The following is a 17,439-nucleotide window of genomic DNA, read 5'->3' as shown; positions in this document are numbered from 1 at the left end:
ACACCCTTCACGTTTATATCCTTCTTAGTCAGGAACATAACTCCACCCCCTTCCTTTTTCTCTCTGTTTTTAATCCAATAATTATATGCATCATGTCCTACACTGTTGGGTGGTAGTGGGCCTTTTAATTTTGTTTCTACAATTCCCATTATGTCCGGTTCTTTTTCTTTCAAATAATCATTCAGCTCATTCAATCCTGTTATTAATCCATCTATATTTGTGTAAGACACTCTTAGTTTTCTGTCACTTCCATTGTGTTCTCTGTTTCCCTTTTGTTTTTCTCTTGTATGTCGAACTGCCTTAGTTTCATATTCACTACTCTCCAATAGAATCTCTCTTTCTCTGACTCCGTTCTGTTCTCGTTTTTTGTCTTAGCTTCAAGTCTTTTCTGCTTTTCTTCCTCTCTTTCCTCTTTATTCATTTCCCTTTTTATCCATACCTTTTTATATTGTTCACTTGTTGCTAGTTTCCCTGTTTTGGATAAGATATTCTCTGCCGTCGTTTGTGACCTGAATTTAATCTTAATTGGTCTGGTCTTATTTTTACTATACTTTCCGAGCCTAAATTTTTCCTCAATTTCCTTCATAATTTCTGGTTCATCTTCCTGAACTAATTTTAGTAAACTGCTTACTTTTTCATTTTCCTCATTGGTTCTTGAGGTTCTATCTGGGTTATGTTTCTCTTCCATTCTTAATATAATTATACATTTCTTTTTGTCAGCTAAGTCTCTTACTATATTCTCCTTCTGTCTCATCACTTTAATAACTGAGTCTTCAGTTTGTTCTCTCATTTGCTGTTTAATTATATCAGTAAATGCAACTTTACTGTTTTCTTTTATCGACTTCCATCCCTCTCTGTTTTCTTTACTATTCCTCTTCAATTCCTCATTCTCCACCTTTACTTCTTTTAACTGTCTTTTCAGGTTTTCTATTTCATCAGTTAAGTTTTTGTTCGCCTTCTCTAGTTCTTCCAATTTTTCAACTCTTTGTAGAATGTTGTTAACATGACCGAACCTACGCTCCAAGTCCTCGATCATCTTATCGACCTTCTCTTCTAGTCTTGTCAGTCGAGGGGGGTTTGTGTCCCCCCCACCCTCTTTAAATCCCTGGAAAATATTCTCATCACTTTCTACTGTATTGCTCTTATCTATACTTCTAATCTTTACATTTTTATTAGACATTTCATCGTCGCTCAGCTGGTCGGGGGGCCGTTTGTTTACCTTTCGCCTGTCTGCCTGGGGCCAAGTCTACTCCTTCCTCATTTCCTTCCATTTCCCTCAGTAATCCCTCCCCTTCTCCTCTTTCCCTACTTTCCTACTACTCCATGAGCAATTTCCCCCCCACCCTGTAAATACAATAGGCACTTCTCTTTGCGTTGTGATCCACAAAACTTAAATTTTCTTCAGAACGTCTTCTAAGCCGTCCGTTCGTTGAAGTGTGTGTGTGTGTGTGTGTGTGTATTTACCTAGTTGTATTTTACGGGAAGGGGAGCTATGCTCGTGGTGTCCCATTTTCTTATCTCATTTTATCTAAACTATTTTTAAATTGCTTAAAAGTGGCAGTTTGCCGACAAGATTGACGAGGTAAACACCATATGAGGACGGAGCCTTTATTTGTACGACGTTTTGCTTATTACAACTTTTTCAAGTACAAGTTGAGATACAAATGCTTGAGATTAAATAAGGGAAAAGGAGGGAACGGGGAGAGAAAAGGGGGGGGGGAAGGAGGAGAAGGGGGGGGATTGGACACTGGGAAAGGATGAGAATGCTGGCCCAAACGTCCGTGGGCGAAATGTCCACAAATGGTGGATTTAAATATTTAATATTTTGCTGGCCATGGGTATTAGGGGAATAATGTGAGGAGATATGTTAAACATGCCCCTGTTTTGTTCAATAGTGTTCGTTCCTTGAATGATTGCTGCTTCTAAACACTTCCTGTGGATTTTGTCTGGTTCCCGTATCAACAGCTCTGCATTCTTCCAGTCCATAAGATGGTTTTCCTTGTTTCTATGTGTCACACATGCATTGGTGGTGACATCATGCCTGACGTCGTAACGGTGTTCACGTATTCGTGTATTCAGGTCGCGTGACGTTTCTCCGATGTAAACTTTATCACATCCTGAACACGGAATACGATAAAGACCGGCTTTGGTGTCCGGTGTCTGGATGTTGTGTGTTTCCGTCTTCGTGATGTCTTTTATTGTTCTGCTTGTCTGGCACACTATTTCCAAGTTGGTGGTTCTTAAAAGACGTGTCAGGTTGGTGGCAATGTCGCCGGTTGGCAACACGAGACGTCTTGTGCTGTCCTGCTGCCTACGGCTTTCCCGAATCTTAGCGGCCTGCTGTCTGCAATTATCTAAAAGAAATTCTGGACATTTTAGTGTTAAAAAGGTCTCTTTAATAAACCTGCACTCTTCTTCTAAGTTTTTGTTCGCCTTCTCTAGTTCTTCCAATCTTTCAACCTTTTCTGCAAGTTTTGACATTTTACCGAACCTAATCTTGTTTGTTTTTCAGTTTGTTGTTTACAAATCTGTAGAATAGTTTTGGTTGATCTTTACACTTTTCTATGACATCTTTTTCATATTTTCTCTTTTCCTCTCTGCACGCTTGTACATATTCATTTCTATAACAAGTATATATTTTCCATTTTTCTGGTCTTCTGTTTTTCTTCCATTTGGTCCAAGCTTTGTCTCTTTTGTCTTTTATCTCCCTACAACTTTTGTTGTACCAGCATTTTACATATTCTTTTTCTTGTTTTTGTCTTGGGACATACTTTTCTACTCCTTTTTTATAGATTTTTGTCAAAATATTCCATTTCTCTTCTACTGTTGTATCTTCTTTGTGTATTCTTTCCCAGTTTTCATTTTGGAAGAATTCTCTTATTTTATCAAAATTTGTTTTTTCATACATCAATCTTCCTTTTCTATATTGTTCATTTCTTTTCATGTATTTTTTCTCATTTAGTTCTAGTTCTATCAATATGTGGTCACTTTTGCTTATTGGTGCCTGGTATTCTATCTTTTCCACTATTTTAGGTTCTGATGTGATTATTAGGTCTAGTCTCGATGGTTCTTCTTCATTTCTATACCTAGTGTTCTCTTGGATCCATTGTGTGGTCAATAATCATCTCAAGTAGAACACTTCCCCATGAGTCTTCTCCACCCTTTACGGTCATCTCTTCCCAGCATATTTCTTTGCAATTATAGTCGCCCATCATGACTATTCTTCCTCCATCTTCCATTATCTCGTTTAGTGTTACTCTTGTGTCTTCTAACATGCTTTTATGTTCATTCTCTTCCCATGAGGCTGTTTTTGGGGGCACGTAGTTTATTACAAACTTTCTGCTCTTCTTATCTCTATCTTCTACTTCTATCATTATCATCTCTACTCTATTGTTCCCATATGTGACTCTCTTCACGTTTATATCCTTCTAAATCAGGAACATAACTCCACCCCCTTGTTTTATCTTTCCGTTTCTAATCCAATAATTATATGCATTGTGTCCTATGCTGTTGGGTGGTAGTGTGCCCTTTAATTTTGTCTCAACAATTCCCATTATGTCCAGATCTTTTTCTTTCAGATATTTGTTCAGTTCATTCAGTCCTGTTATTAACCCCTTCCATACGGTGCCGCCTACGTAGGCGTCATGAGGAGTAAGTGGATTCGCGACGCTGCCATATCGGCGTCTTGATTATATTTATTGTAGTCGCCCCTGTGTTTTTACATTCTCTCAAATGTGCCCTGAATCCCATTCTCTGTGGTTCTCAAAATTCGCGGGTGAAAGAGAGAACGATCGATATAAGCAGTGACTATATTTTATGATGCGAGTATTATTACAACACGTCGTACGGCTGGCATTGGCTGCTGCCCGCGAGATTCAAGTCCCGTACTGAAGTGGTTAATCCATCTATATTTGTGTAGGATACTCTTAACTTTCTGTTATTTCCATTGTATTCTCTGTTTCTTTTGTGTTTCTCTCTTTTATGTTCCATTTCTTCAATTTCATATTCACTACTCTCCAGTAGAATTCTTGTTTTTCTGTCTCCGTTCTGGCCTCGTTTTTTTTCTTAGCTTCATGTCTATTCCTTATTTCCTCTCTTCCCTCTTTATTCATTTCCCTTTTTATCCATACCTTTTTATATTGTTCACTTGTTGCTAGTTTCCCTGTTTTGGATAAGATATTCTCAGCCGTAGTTTGTGACCTGAATTTAATCTTAATTGGTCTGGTCTTGTCTGTACTATATTTCCCGAGCCTGAATTTCTCTTCGATTTGTTTCATTATTTCTGGTTCATCTTCCTGAACTAATTCTAGTAAATTTCTTACTTTTTCATTTTCCTCTTTGATTCTTGTGGTTCTATCTGGGTTATGTTTCTCTTCCATTCCTAATATAATTATACATTTCTTTCTGTCTGCTAAGTCTCTTACTATATTCTCCTTCTGTCTCATCACTCTAATAACTGAGTCTTCAGTTTGTTCATTCATTTGCTGTCTGATTATGTCAGTGAATGCAACTTTGCTATTTTCTTGAATTTTTTCCAACCCTCCTTGTTGTCCTTATTATTCTCCTTTAAGACTTTATTCTCTTCTTTTACTTCTTTTAACTGTTTTTTTAATTCTTCAATTTCCTTAGTTAAGTTTTTGTTCGCCTTCTCTAGTTCTTCCAATTTTTCAACTCTCTGCACAATGTTGTTAACGTGACCGAACTTAAATTCCCAGTGCTCGATCATATCGAATTTCTCTTCTAGTCTTGTTAATCGGGGGGGGGTTTGTGTCCCCCCCACCCTCTTTAAATCCCTGGAAAATATTCTCATCATCTTCTACTCTATTGCTCTTATCTATACTTCTAATCTTTACATTTTTGTTAGACATTTCATCATCGCTAAATTGGTCCGGACCTCGTTTGTTTAGATTTTGTCTGCCTGCCTGGGCCAAGTCCTCACCTTCCTCATTTCCTTCCATTTCCCTCAGTAATCCCTCCCCTTCTCCTTTTTCCTTACTTTCCCTACACCACGAGCAATTTCCCCCACCCTGTAAATACAATAGGTACTTCCTTTGCTTTATGAGAGTAGTAGAGCATGTGTTAGGATTAGAAATGGAGAGAGTGAGTGGTTTGAAGTAAAGGTGGGACTTCGTCAAGGATGCGTTATGTCGCCCTGGCTGTTCAACTTATACATGGATGGGGTGGTGCGAGAGGTGAATGCTAGGGTAGTGAGTCAGGGATTGGAGATGGTTAAAGAAAATGGAGAAAAGTGGGAGGTGAGCCAGCTGTTGTTTGCGGACGACACTGCGCTTGTGGCAGGGTCAGAGGAGGGATTGAGGAAGCTGGTGGCAGAGTTTGGGAGAGTATGTGATAGAAGTAAGCTAAAGATAAATGTGGGTAAAAGTAAGGTGATGAGATGTACAAGGGGTGAAAGTGGCAGTAGACTGGAAGTGAACATTAAGGGAGAGCGACTGGAGGAAGTGGATAGTTTTAGATACTTGGGTGCAAGTGTAGCAGGAAAAGGTGGAGTGAAGGTGGAGGTAGAATGTAGATTGAGAGAAGCGAGTAAATGCCTTGGTGGTTTAAAGAGTGTAATGAGGAATAGACATTTGGGAATGGATGCGAAGAGGAGACTGTATGAAGGAGTGATTGTGCCAACAGCACTGTATGGGGCAGAAACGTGGAACATAAGAGAAGAAGAGAGAAGGAGTTTGAATGTGTTTGAGATGAGGTGTCTGAGAAGTATGGTGGGGGTTACTAGGCTAGATAGAGTGAGAAATGAGGAGGTGAGGAGGAGAACAGGGGTGAAAAAGGATTTGGGAGATAGGGTTGATGAAAGAATATTAGGATGGTTTGGACACATGGAAAGAATGAGTGAAGAAAGACTAGTAAAAGAGGTATGGAAGGCAGATGTGGAGGGAGTGAACATGAAGGGACGTCCTAGGATGAGGTGGATGGATGGGGTGAAGGGGGCTTTGGGGAAGAGGGGAATGTCTGTTGAGGAAGGAAGGGAGAGGACGGAAGACAGAGGTGAGTGGAGAATGGTTGTATATGGATGATGTTGTGACTGCATGAGGAGGAATGGGCGGGGAAGTGGGGGGTGGGGTAGTATGTGTGAGTAAATTTTGACGCAGCCCGAAGGGATTTCTCCCCGTCCTCGCCTTATATGCAAAGGGGGACGGAGAGGGGGGGTCGCCGATTAAATGAAGCGGCCTCGCTGTGGATGTACTGTGTCTTGCGACACTGCTTCTGACCCAGGGCGGTGGGCAGGGTGCAGGGATGACCCGTCATCCATGAGGTGCTCAGATGAGAGGAAGGGTGGGAGGGGTGTGGAGTGTATTTAGGGATGAAATGGGTGGGAGTGTTTTTATGCCTTTCCCTTTTTGGCTACCTCCCTTGGAAGGGGGAAAAAGCCTTGGTATATGTATGTATGTACTTCCTTTGCTTTGGGATCCACGAAATTTCACTTTTTCTTCAGAACGTCGTCTATGCCGTCCGTTCGTTGAAGTGTGTGTGTGTGTGTACAGGATGTTCAGGATAAATTTGATAATTTTTTTTATCTTCTGTCATTTTAGAACCATTTGAAGGATGTAATAGTGGTAAAGTATAATGGATATCTAATTCTGTGTACGAAAATCGACTAAACATATGAATCTGTTTTCCCTACAAAAGTGCAGACTCAGAGGTGACTTGATACAAGTCTCTAAGATTCTAAAGGGAATTGACATCAAAAGTGATGAAATTTTCACATTGAATGAGAATCGGACAAGAAGTAATGGTCTCAAACTGTCAGGAAATAGATTCAATTTGGAAGTGGGTAGAAACAACCATGTAGTTAATGATTGGAATGAACTTCCTACAGAGGCAGGGCAATGTAGTTCAGTTTGAAGCCATAAGATTCATTTAGATAAACACCTAAGTAAGATGCTGTGGTGCCTGCCATTTGTTTTATATTGTTTGTTATTATTTGTTTTTATTATTATTTGATTGATTATCCTTTATTATTATTTGTCAATTTACTATTTACCTCACCAATTACTCCCTCTGTTCCTCTCCTAATCCTCTCAATCAAGATCCTCCCATAAGCCTTCCCAATTACACTTAACAAGCTAATCCCTCTGAAACTACTACACTCACACTTGTCCCCTTTTCCCTTGTAAAGTGAAACTATACAGGCACTCCTCCATTCTTCCGGCACTCTACCCTCTCTCAAACAAACATTAAATAACCTCACCAGCTAGTCCACCATTACTGTACCTCCTTTTTTCAGACATTCTGCATGACATCCATCCAGACCAGGTGCCTTTCCTGCTCTCATCATCTTAACAAGTGCCTTCATTTCATCCTTCCTTATTTCTCCATTTTCCTCACTCATTATGGTAATTTTCTTAACACTTCCCACTGCAACTACCTTTCCCTCCCTATCCTCCTTCACATTTAGCAACTCCCTAAAATACTCTGCCCATCTTACTGCCTTCTTTTCCATTATCATATCTCCATCTGCACCTTTTACCTTTTCTTCTCTACTTGATTCGCCTCCTCTTCCTCTCTTAATTTCTTTCCAAAACATCTATTTATTACTTTCAAAATTTTCTGTCATACTCTTACCCCATTCCACATCTGCTCTCCTCTTTGGCTCCTTTATCTTGTGCTTTACTTCCCCTCTCTTTTCTTTGTACCTCTCATATGACTCCCTCATCCTATTTTGTAACCAATCTGTGAAAGCCTGCTTCTTCTCTTCAAGAACCTTCCATGTTTCCTCATCCCACCACTCACTACCCTTCCTTCTATTTCCTCCTGTCCTTCTTGTTCCACACACCATCCTTGCACACTTTGTGACTCCCTCCTTGAACCATCCCCATTCCTCCTCCACTCCTAGCTGTACTCTATCCTTCACTCCCTCCCACTCCTCTCTCAGCTTCTTGTATTCCTTCTCTTTTTCCTTCTCATTTAAGCAGTTCACTCTAAGCACCTCCCTACCTTTTGTCCTTTTCCTCTATCTCCATCCATCCTCCACTCTCATCTTTCCTTCCAGCAATAAATTATCTGATATTCCCCCACTCTCTCCCCTTAGAACTTGTTCATCCTTAACTCTTCCTATTATACTCCTATCTACCATTACATAGTCCATTAACACTCTATCTACCACCCTCTCCCATGCGTACTTATGCTTGACTTTGTTCCAAAACACTGGATTTGCTATCATCAACTCTCTAGACACATCTCCACCATCAACTCTCAACTACAATTCTTTCCTGGAACTCCACATTTCCCAACCACTCCATCTTTTGCTTCATTTCCTACCCTAGCATTAAGGTATCCCAATACTGCTACATTGACATTTCTCCCTAATCCCTCTATGCACTTATTTAAATCTATCCAAAAAGCCTCCCTTTCTTCCACACTCTTCTCACTACCATTCCCATATGCACTTACAAAAACCCACATCTCCTTTCCCAGTTTTACCTTCATCCACATTATCCTTGAGGAAACCTAGTTCCACTCCACTACACGTTTACCTATCTCTTCACTTACTAATATAGCCACCCTTTCTCTCCCTCGCCCTCTTTTCACTCCTGAGAACCTCCCAACTACACTCCCAAACTCACACTCACCCCTCCCTCTCAACTTAGTTTCACTCAAAGCCAACATGTCCATCTTTCTTCTTACGAACATACTATCTGTCTCTTCCCTTTTACTCTTATCTGTACCATATTCACACACATTAAAAGACCCAAACCTTAGGGTACTGGTTAAAAAAATCCTAGACCCTCTTATGCCTTTATTTATTTATTTATTTATTTTTTTTTTAGGAATGTCCCCTGTGGGGGTACAGGGAGAAGGATACCTAGTCCCAATCACCATCCTGTTTTTCTCGTCTTTTACTATCCAAGTGGTAATACTTGGTGGTAGCATTCTATCCCCCACCACAGGGTAGGTGAAATCATGAAATGAATATTCAGAGAAATGGTACAGGACAACAACAAGGGGTTGGGGGACACAGCATAATGGAGAGACAGTAGCAGTATAATAAAAGTGTCATCATTTCTCTTTGAGCAGAGTCCTCCTCTATCACAGACAAAATGTGGATTTAGGATAGGTAGAGGTTTTGTAAATCAGATTTTTGTGGTAAGACGTATGTGAGAAAGGTAAGGGTATTTTTTGGGCTTTTATGGATCTGGAAAAGGCTTATGACATGGTAGACAGTAAGGCACTGTGGAGGTTTTGCAGATATATGGGATAGGAGGAAAGCTTTTAGGAGCTGGCAAGAGTTTTTATAAGACTAGTAGAGCATGTGTCAGGATTAGAAATGGAGAGAGTGAGTGGTTTGAGGTAAAGGTTGGACTTTGTCAGGGATGTGTTATGTTGCCCTGGCTGTTCAACTTATACATGGATGGGGTGGTGTGAAAGGGTGGTGGGTCAGGCATTGGAGATAGGTAAAGAAAATGGAGAAAAGTGGGAGGTGAGCCAGCTGTTGTTTGAGGATGATGCTGTGCTTGTAGCAAAATCAGAGGGGGGATTAAGGAAGTTAGTGACAGTTTGGGAGAGTGTGTGAAAGAAGGAAGTTGAAGATAAATGGACAAATTTAGATTTAAGAAGGAAATAGGCAAGAATTGGTTTACTAATAGGGTGGTTGACAAATGGAATAAACTTAGTAACCATGTAGTAAGCGCTGAAACTATCAGTTGTTTTTAAGAAACAATTAGACAACTTTATGGATGGGGATGACAGGTGGTGATGGATACGGAGCTGCCTAGTGTAGGCCTTATGGTCTTGTGTAGTCTCCTTCATTCTTATGTAATAGAGAATATACAGAAGATATAGAAATGGCAGATATTATGAACAAACATTTCAAATCTGTATTCACCAAAGAGGAAAAAAATCTACAAAACTGTGATCAAAGAATCGAAGTAAGATTTCCTCCATTGAAGAAATTAAACATTACTCAGAATGAAATAAGGAATCAAATATTAAAGCTTGATGTTAACAAATCACATGGCCCGGACGGAGTTGCAAACTGTTTCTTCAATATCCTTTAAAAAAAATTGTCTCTACTTCACTTATAAAGTATTAATGAAGAGGTCAAACATAGGAAAGCCACACTATAACATATATATTTATTCTTTGATATAAACCAGTTATAATGATATGAGTCTACTCAAGATTGGAGCATATGTGTGTTGTATAGGCTTTATGAAATATGTAGGCCATAATCAGTTAATTACATGAAGTGGAGTTGGAGTCGGTGGTGCCAAAAATAGAGGAGTTGGAGTCGGAGTCGGAGGTTTTGTGTTCTGACTCCACAGCCCTGCAAAAATGGGGTCACCATGAGCATAGCTCCCCTTCCCGTATAATACAACTAGGTAAATACATGCTGGCACCAGTCCCCACGGTCTCTCTGAGTAAGCTCCCATGCAGACACCCTTCCTACTCTAAACTCTTGAGAGGTTCGATCAACATGTCCCAGCCATGAATTCTGTGGGTATCCCCTTCGTCTCCTCCATTCATGGTAGTCTCTTGTGGAGACAACCATGTAAGTAGGATCTACATCAGGGAAACATGCCACATAACCACATAGTTGGAGTTGATCACGAATTATGATGGTAATTAGGCTATAAATGAATCTCACACTACAGTCTGGTTTGATGTGAATTCATTCCAGTGATATTCCAAGATTCCCCAAAGGTACTTAGTATCAAAGACTTCAGGATACCTCTTCAAGTCAGCACTCAATGTCCATTTCTTACAGCCAAACAGCAAGATAGTGAGCATAAGTGACTTGAAGATTCAAATCTAATTGTCCAGCATAAGTAATGACAGTGCCATATACTCTGGTTAGCAAGTCCATAACACCATGAGCAATGCCAATCCATTGAAGTACTTCCTGACATGACCCACTACTGTTATGCACTACACTACCAAGGTTTTTAAAGCTTTCCAAGACCTCAGTGTCCTTGCCACATACATAGACTGAACTGTGTCATCCATTAAGCCCTCAAGCTCCTGAACCTTCATCTTGGTCCAAGAGACCTGGAGTCCAAGTGGTCCTGCCTCCCTGTGCATTGACTTGAGGGCTGCAACCAAGACCTCCAACAGCTCCACAAAAAGAACAGCATCATCAGCAAACACAAGATCAGGGACCTTGGTGTTGCCAGTAGATGCTCCACAAGAGCATTGATTGATGACTGTGTCCAATACCCAGTCCATGCAGGTGTTGAAAAGTGTTGGGGTGAGGACACACCCTTGCCTCACTCCTGAATTAACAGGAAAGAAACGAAGACATGCCTCCTTCATACTTTACAGTGCTGTGCCCCAGAGTATAAGCCAGATATCAGGTCAATAACCTGTGCAGGAATCCTACAGTTCTGCATAAGATCCCAGAGCATTCCACAGTGCACAGAGTCAAATGTCTCCTTGAGATCAACATAAGCTGTAAGAAACTAGGATCCATGACTTACCTAATATGAATCCAGACTGTTCAGGAATCTGAAAATTTAGCAGATGTGAACAAACTCACGTCAGCAATAGATGGGCAGGTATTTTATCTGGCACACTGAGCAGTGTAATGCCACAGTAGTTGTTGCAGTTTCCTTTCCCCTTCCAGATAGGGACAACCATAACCTTTTTCCAGTCATAGGGGATAGTACCAGACTGCAAAACAGCAGACAGTACCACATGCAACCCACAGATCATGGCCTCACCCCCAGCTTTCAGCAACTCTGCACTGATATTGCAGATGCCAGTAGCCTTTCTACCCTTCAATTTACAGCCTCTTTGACCTCTGTCAGAGAGGGTGGAGATTTGTCAATCAGAGTATCAGGAACTGCCACCTGACCACTGTCGAGGGGAAGCTATCCGCCTGGAGGGTCACCCATGAGCAACTACTTGGCAAAGGGGCTACACCTCTCCACATCTGACACTAGCTCACCATCAGCTGTTCAGATTGTGCTTCTATGGGTCACATATTTGGAGCAGAGTTTTTTCAGGACTTGATAAGCAAGCTTGAAGTTGTTTGCATTGAAATGCCCCTTGAAATCCCCAGTGATTCCCCTGACCTTATTCTCATGAAAACTCTTGTCCACCATTTCTGAGTCAGCTCAGCCTTACTCCATACTCTCCAGTATCTTCTGTGACACCACACCACTCCTTGACTTTGGGCACTCTCCAATGCACTCCTTGACAGTTTATAGAGTTTCACATTTAAAAATGTCCCAGAATTCTTCGGGGTCCTCAAGAGAGCCGAGTGCTTCAAACCAATTAGAGATTGCTACTACATACTCCTGGGTACATGCATCATCCCTGAGTTTCTCCAGATGAAATCCAGGTGGGTTACATCTTGGGATTCTCCTGGATTTCAGGTGCAGTCTCCCTGTTTGACCACAAGTTTATGATTGGGCCCAAAGAATTCACTACTTAGATAAACCCTGCAGGTCTGTATGATCTTCCAACAAGTACTAACATTTATATGATTGATCTCCTTGGCCACACCTCCAGCATTACCATACCATGTCCATCTGTGTTGCTCTCATCTCTAGAACCAAGAACTGCCAATCCTCAGCCTTCTGGACTTGGCAGAGTTCAGAAGGAGAGAACTGTTGCTATTCTTGGTTCCAGAACCATGGGGGCAATACATACAACATAGCCAGCTCTGTCTGTGCTAGAAACTGCATTGAAGTTGCCCAAAACAATAGGTGTGTCTTATGGTGGGCACTGGTCAACTAGATTCAAGGTTATATACCTCAATAGAAGCATATACTGCAATAAGAGAAATGAAACCAAAGGTATGGTTCAGCCTTACTTGCATCATGCGCTCATCAGTGGAAGTAACCTTTACAATGGTGTGTTGTAGTCAGCCACATCTGAGAGAGCCACTATATCCAATCTAAGCTTCATGGGCCCCACCAATAAAAAGGGTAGTTGGTTGTGGGAGAAAGAATGTTCCAGGTGCCCATATGGAGAGCCCACTGGAGGGCCCGCCTCAGTGTGTTTGTGCCTCATTTGCAACACCCCAGCACCCCATACAGTGGTTTTTGTGATTTTGATGGGGACAGTTGAAGTTCATCCCCACCATACATGTCAAGTATGGTTGCCACAAACATATGCCTATGATTCGCTGTCCTCTCACTCCCACCCACCACTAAGCCAATGAGGGAAGTCCAGGATTTGGTGTATACATATTAATTCCATAGTCCCAGGGATCATGAAAGAGTGTATGCACTCACCACCTTGACTCTAGGGGATGACAGCCATGGACCATGAGGTGTCGCCCCAGTTTAAGTCCATCAGCCCAGCAGATTTACCTCTCTGAACAAAGAGTTGCTGCCTGTCCTAGCCTGAATAGAGGACCAGAGAGGTGTGTTGCTAGTCCCAGACAGGCACCTAAGTGCAACCACAGCACTAGGACATCCTCCAGGACTTCCATCTCTGCTCCACAGGGATCCTATGCATGGCAAACATATGGGTTAGGGACCCATAATGGGTTTAGATGTCCATTGACTCATGAGTTCATCTGCTCTTTTGATGGTTTTCCTTTCCTCCATTTGGATGTCCAACACATCCTTCTCATTAGTGGGTCATCAGTGAGTGAGCTGGTTTAGTTGCTGACAATCCAACCATGCATCAGGTAGTATTGGGTTACATGGTAGCACTAGAAGGAAACCTACCTCACCTGTCTTTTAAGTTGCAGGAAATTTGTTAAAAGATAATTAAGGGGTCTGAAGTTAATAATGATAGTAAAGTACAGGTATTCATCTATTTATACATGTTCTAGCAATGCATTTCCTGTTTAGAGTGCCATGTATTACTAGAAATTTATTTCAAATTATGTTTTTCATATCAATTTAATGCATTCTGGGCCAACCACATTTTCCAATAGTGTTACCACCAAGAGGCCGCCTGGTACACTAATCCCTCCCACTCCACTCCTGCCATTTTCAATGAGTGTTTGCACCAGCAGTCACACTGCAATATCTTTACTGTCCATGGTAGCTAAATATCATTTATAATGCAGAATGTGTTTCTTTCCAAAATTGATTTTTGTGACATGATAGGTGGTGTTTCCTCTTCCCATACCCATGGTAGGTGTACTTGTAAGGCGGTGCCTGTACCCATTGATATCTCAGAAAAAATTCTTGTACCCTGATCCAATACAAGTACAATGCAAACATATGAAAAAGATTAGTAATATGAACCTTGCTTTGCTTTCTCATGGTAAATATACAGTGCCTTGCATTGGCTATCATGTCTCATACCCCCAGGTTTAAGGTTTCGTACCCCCTGGTTAAGGACCACTGCTCTAAGGGAATTCACTCACATTTTCTCCTTTCAAGATTTTCTAATTGTGTGATGGATAAAAGAATGCATATATTGTGTAAATAGACACATGTATAATATATATATATATATATATATATATATATATATATATATATGTTTTTATACTGAAAAATGGGAATATAATTAGGTAATTGGTCTGATAGAAAATAATAGCCTATTGCTTTAGTGTTTGACTTTGGTCTCAAGTCTGAATTTCTGTCTCAGGTCGACATGAGAGTGATAAAGAAGAAGTGTGTAGAATTGGGACCAGAAAAGTACAAATTACAGAAAATCAGTGTTTGGTTTTTAACACATGCAAGAATGCACATTTCTTTTGTGATTAAATACACTCATTTACACATTACAAGGTATTTCTCATTAGTATGTTCATATATTTACAGGAGTCCCTCAAATAACGCGGGGGTTAGGTTCCTGAAATTACCGTGTATGACCAAATCCGCGTATGCTGACATTCCATACCGAGAACCGTATTTACCTAGTTGTATTTACCTAGTTGTATTTACCTAGTTGTATTTACCTAGTTGTATTTTACGGGAAGGGGAGCTATGCTCATGGTGTCCTGTCTTCATATCTCATTTTATCTAAACTATTTTTAAATTCATGTATTGTTTTTGCACACACTACTTTCTCATCTAACTTGTTCCAACTGTCTATTACTCTGTGAGGAAAGCTGTTCTTTTTCAGATCTCTTCTATAGCTGTCTTTCTTGATTTTCTTTCCGTGTCCTCTTGTATTTCTATCATCCCATTTTATTAGATCCTCTCTATCAATAATTTCTATGCCTTTCATGATTCTGTAAATAGCTATCAAATCTCCTCTCTCTCTTCTTTGCTCTAGTGTCTGTAGCTCAAGTTTTGCTAGTCTCTCTTCATATGATAGTTTTAAGAGCGTTGGTGCCAATTTTGTAAATTTGGTGACCACATCGTTGCTGCATATTCCAATCTTGGTCTTATCAGAGTGATAAGTATTTTCTTCACCATTTCTTCATCCAGGTATGTAAATGCAACTTTGATTGTTCTTATTAAATTATAAGTTTCACCAAAAATCTTATTTATTTGTTTCTCAGGTGACATATTCATAACAATGACTCCCAGGTCCTTCTCATTTTCAACTTTTTTTATACTTCTCCCAATTTATATGATCCTGTTATTCTGTTTTTGCTTTTTCCAAATTCCATTATACTACACTTTTTAGTATTGAACTCCATCTCCCACTTCCTACTCCATTCCCAGACTTTATTTAGATCACTCTGTAGTGATTCACAATCTTCTGTGTTCACTTTTTTTTAATAGTTTTGCATCATCTGCAAAGAAGCTCATATAACTTTAAGTTTCTTCATCCATATCATTAATATATATAGCAAATATTATTGGGGCCAAAACTATTCCTTGTGGAACACCACTTATTACTTCATCCCAATTTGAGTGTTTGTCTCTTATCACTACTCTCATTTTTCTTTCTTGCAAAAAGTCTTCCATCCATTTAAGCAGTTTGCCCTGTATTCCTCCTGTAGTTTCTAATTTCTTAAGCAACTTCTTATGTGGTACTTTGTCAAAAGCTTTTTTTAGGTCTAGAAATGCACAATCAGCCCATCCATCTCTTTCTTGTATTATATCTATTAGCCTTGAATAGAAACATATTAAATTGGTGACGCATGATCGTCCTTGTCTGAATCCAAATTGCCTTGGATTTAGCACATTGTTTTTTTCTAAATATTTTACCCATCTACTTTTGACACTTCTTTCACAAATTTTTGCTATTGTACTTGTTAGAGAGACTGGTCTATAGTTGGTAGGGTCTTCTTTATTTCCCTCTTTATATATAGGTACTATATTTGCTTTTTTCCAATCTTCTGGAACTTTTCCTTCTTTCAAGGAACTGTTTAATATGCTATGTATTTTGTCTGCCAGTTCATTCCTGCATTCTTTCAAAATCCAGTTTGCTATTTCATCTGGTCCATGCGATTTTCTGACATCAAGATTACTCAAGTGTTTCATTATTTCATTCTTTGTTACTTCTATTTCTTTCATAGGGGGGACTTTCTCTTTCCATTCAATCTCTTCAGGTTGTATGTTCTCCCTTGTAAACACTGATTTAAAATGCTTGTTCATAATTTCCGCCATTTCTATTTCCTCAGTGTATTCAACTCCCCCTTGTCTTAATTTCTCCAAATCTTGTTTGTTTTTCAGTTTATTGTTTACAAATCTGTAGAATAGTTTTGGTTGATCTTTACATTTTTCTATGACATCTTTTTCATATTTTCTCTTTTCCTCTCTGCACACTTGTACGTATTCATTTCTATAACAAGTATATATTTTCCATTTTTCAGGCCTTTTGTATTTCTTAAATTTGGTCCAAGCTTTATCTCTTTTGTCTTTTAACTCTACAACTTTTGCTGTACCAGCACTTTATATATTCTTTTTCTTGTTTTTGTCTTGGGACATACTTTTCCACTCCTTTTTTGTAAATTTTTGTCAAAATATTCTATTTCTCTTCCACTGTTGTTTCTTCTTTGTATATTCCTTCCCAGTTTTCTTGTTGAAAGAATTCTCTTATTTCATCAAAGTTTGTTTTTTCATACATCATTCTTCCTCTTCTATATTCATTTCTTTTCATGTATTTTTCCTCTAGTTCCAGTTCAATCAATATGTGGTCAATTTTACTTATTGGTGTTTTATATTCAATCTTGTCCACTATTCTAGGTTCAGATGTGATTATTAGGTCTAGTCTCGATGGTTCTTCTTCATTTCTATACCTAGTGTTCTCCTGTATCCACTGTGTCATTGTATGGTCAACAATCATCTCGAGTAGGACATTTCCCCATGAGCCGTCTCCACCCTTTACTGTCATCTCTTCCCAGCAGACTTCTTTGCAATTAAAGACGCCCATCATAACTATTCTTCCTCCATCTTCCATGATCTTATTTAATGTTATCTTTGTGTCTTCTAACATACTTTTATGTTCACTCTCTTCCCATGAGGCTGTTTTTGGAGGCACATAATTTATCACGAACTTTCTGCTCTTCTTATCTCTGTCTTCCACTTCGATCATAATCATCTCTACTGTATTCTTTCCATATGTGACACACCTCACGTTTACATCCTCCTTAGTCAGGAACATAAC

General features: G+C 39.7%; 1 protein-coding gene across 4 annotated transcripts in view; it reads left to right on the top strand.

Moving 5' to 3' along the window:
• Positions 1-17,439, top strand: part of LOC143020626 (uncharacterized) — a 154,014-nt gene that overhangs the window by 17,715 nt on the left and 118,860 nt on the right. Inside the window, exon 3 of one of the 4 annotated variants that reach the window (XM_076177102.1) lies at positions 8,793-8,913. The exons of 2 other annotated variants lie outside the window; for them this stretch is intronic. The gene's annotated coding sequence lies outside the window, so the exon portion shown is untranslated. Of the gene's footprint in view, positions 1-6,554; positions 6,579-8,792; positions 8,914-17,439 lie in introns of all 4 variants that reach the window. One more of the 4 variants, XM_076177103.1, reaches the window with a different exon arrangement.

This window comes from Oratosquilla oratoria, chromosome 40 (genome assembly GCF_046742065.1).
Source record: "Oratosquilla oratoria isolate Oo_2021 chromosome 40, ASM4674206v1, whole genome shotgun sequence".
Classification (NCBI taxonomy): Eukaryota; Metazoa; Arthropoda; class Malacostraca; order Stomatopoda; family Squillidae; genus Oratosquilla; species Oratosquilla oratoria.
This window is presented reverse-complemented; position numbering and strand designations above follow the sequence as displayed.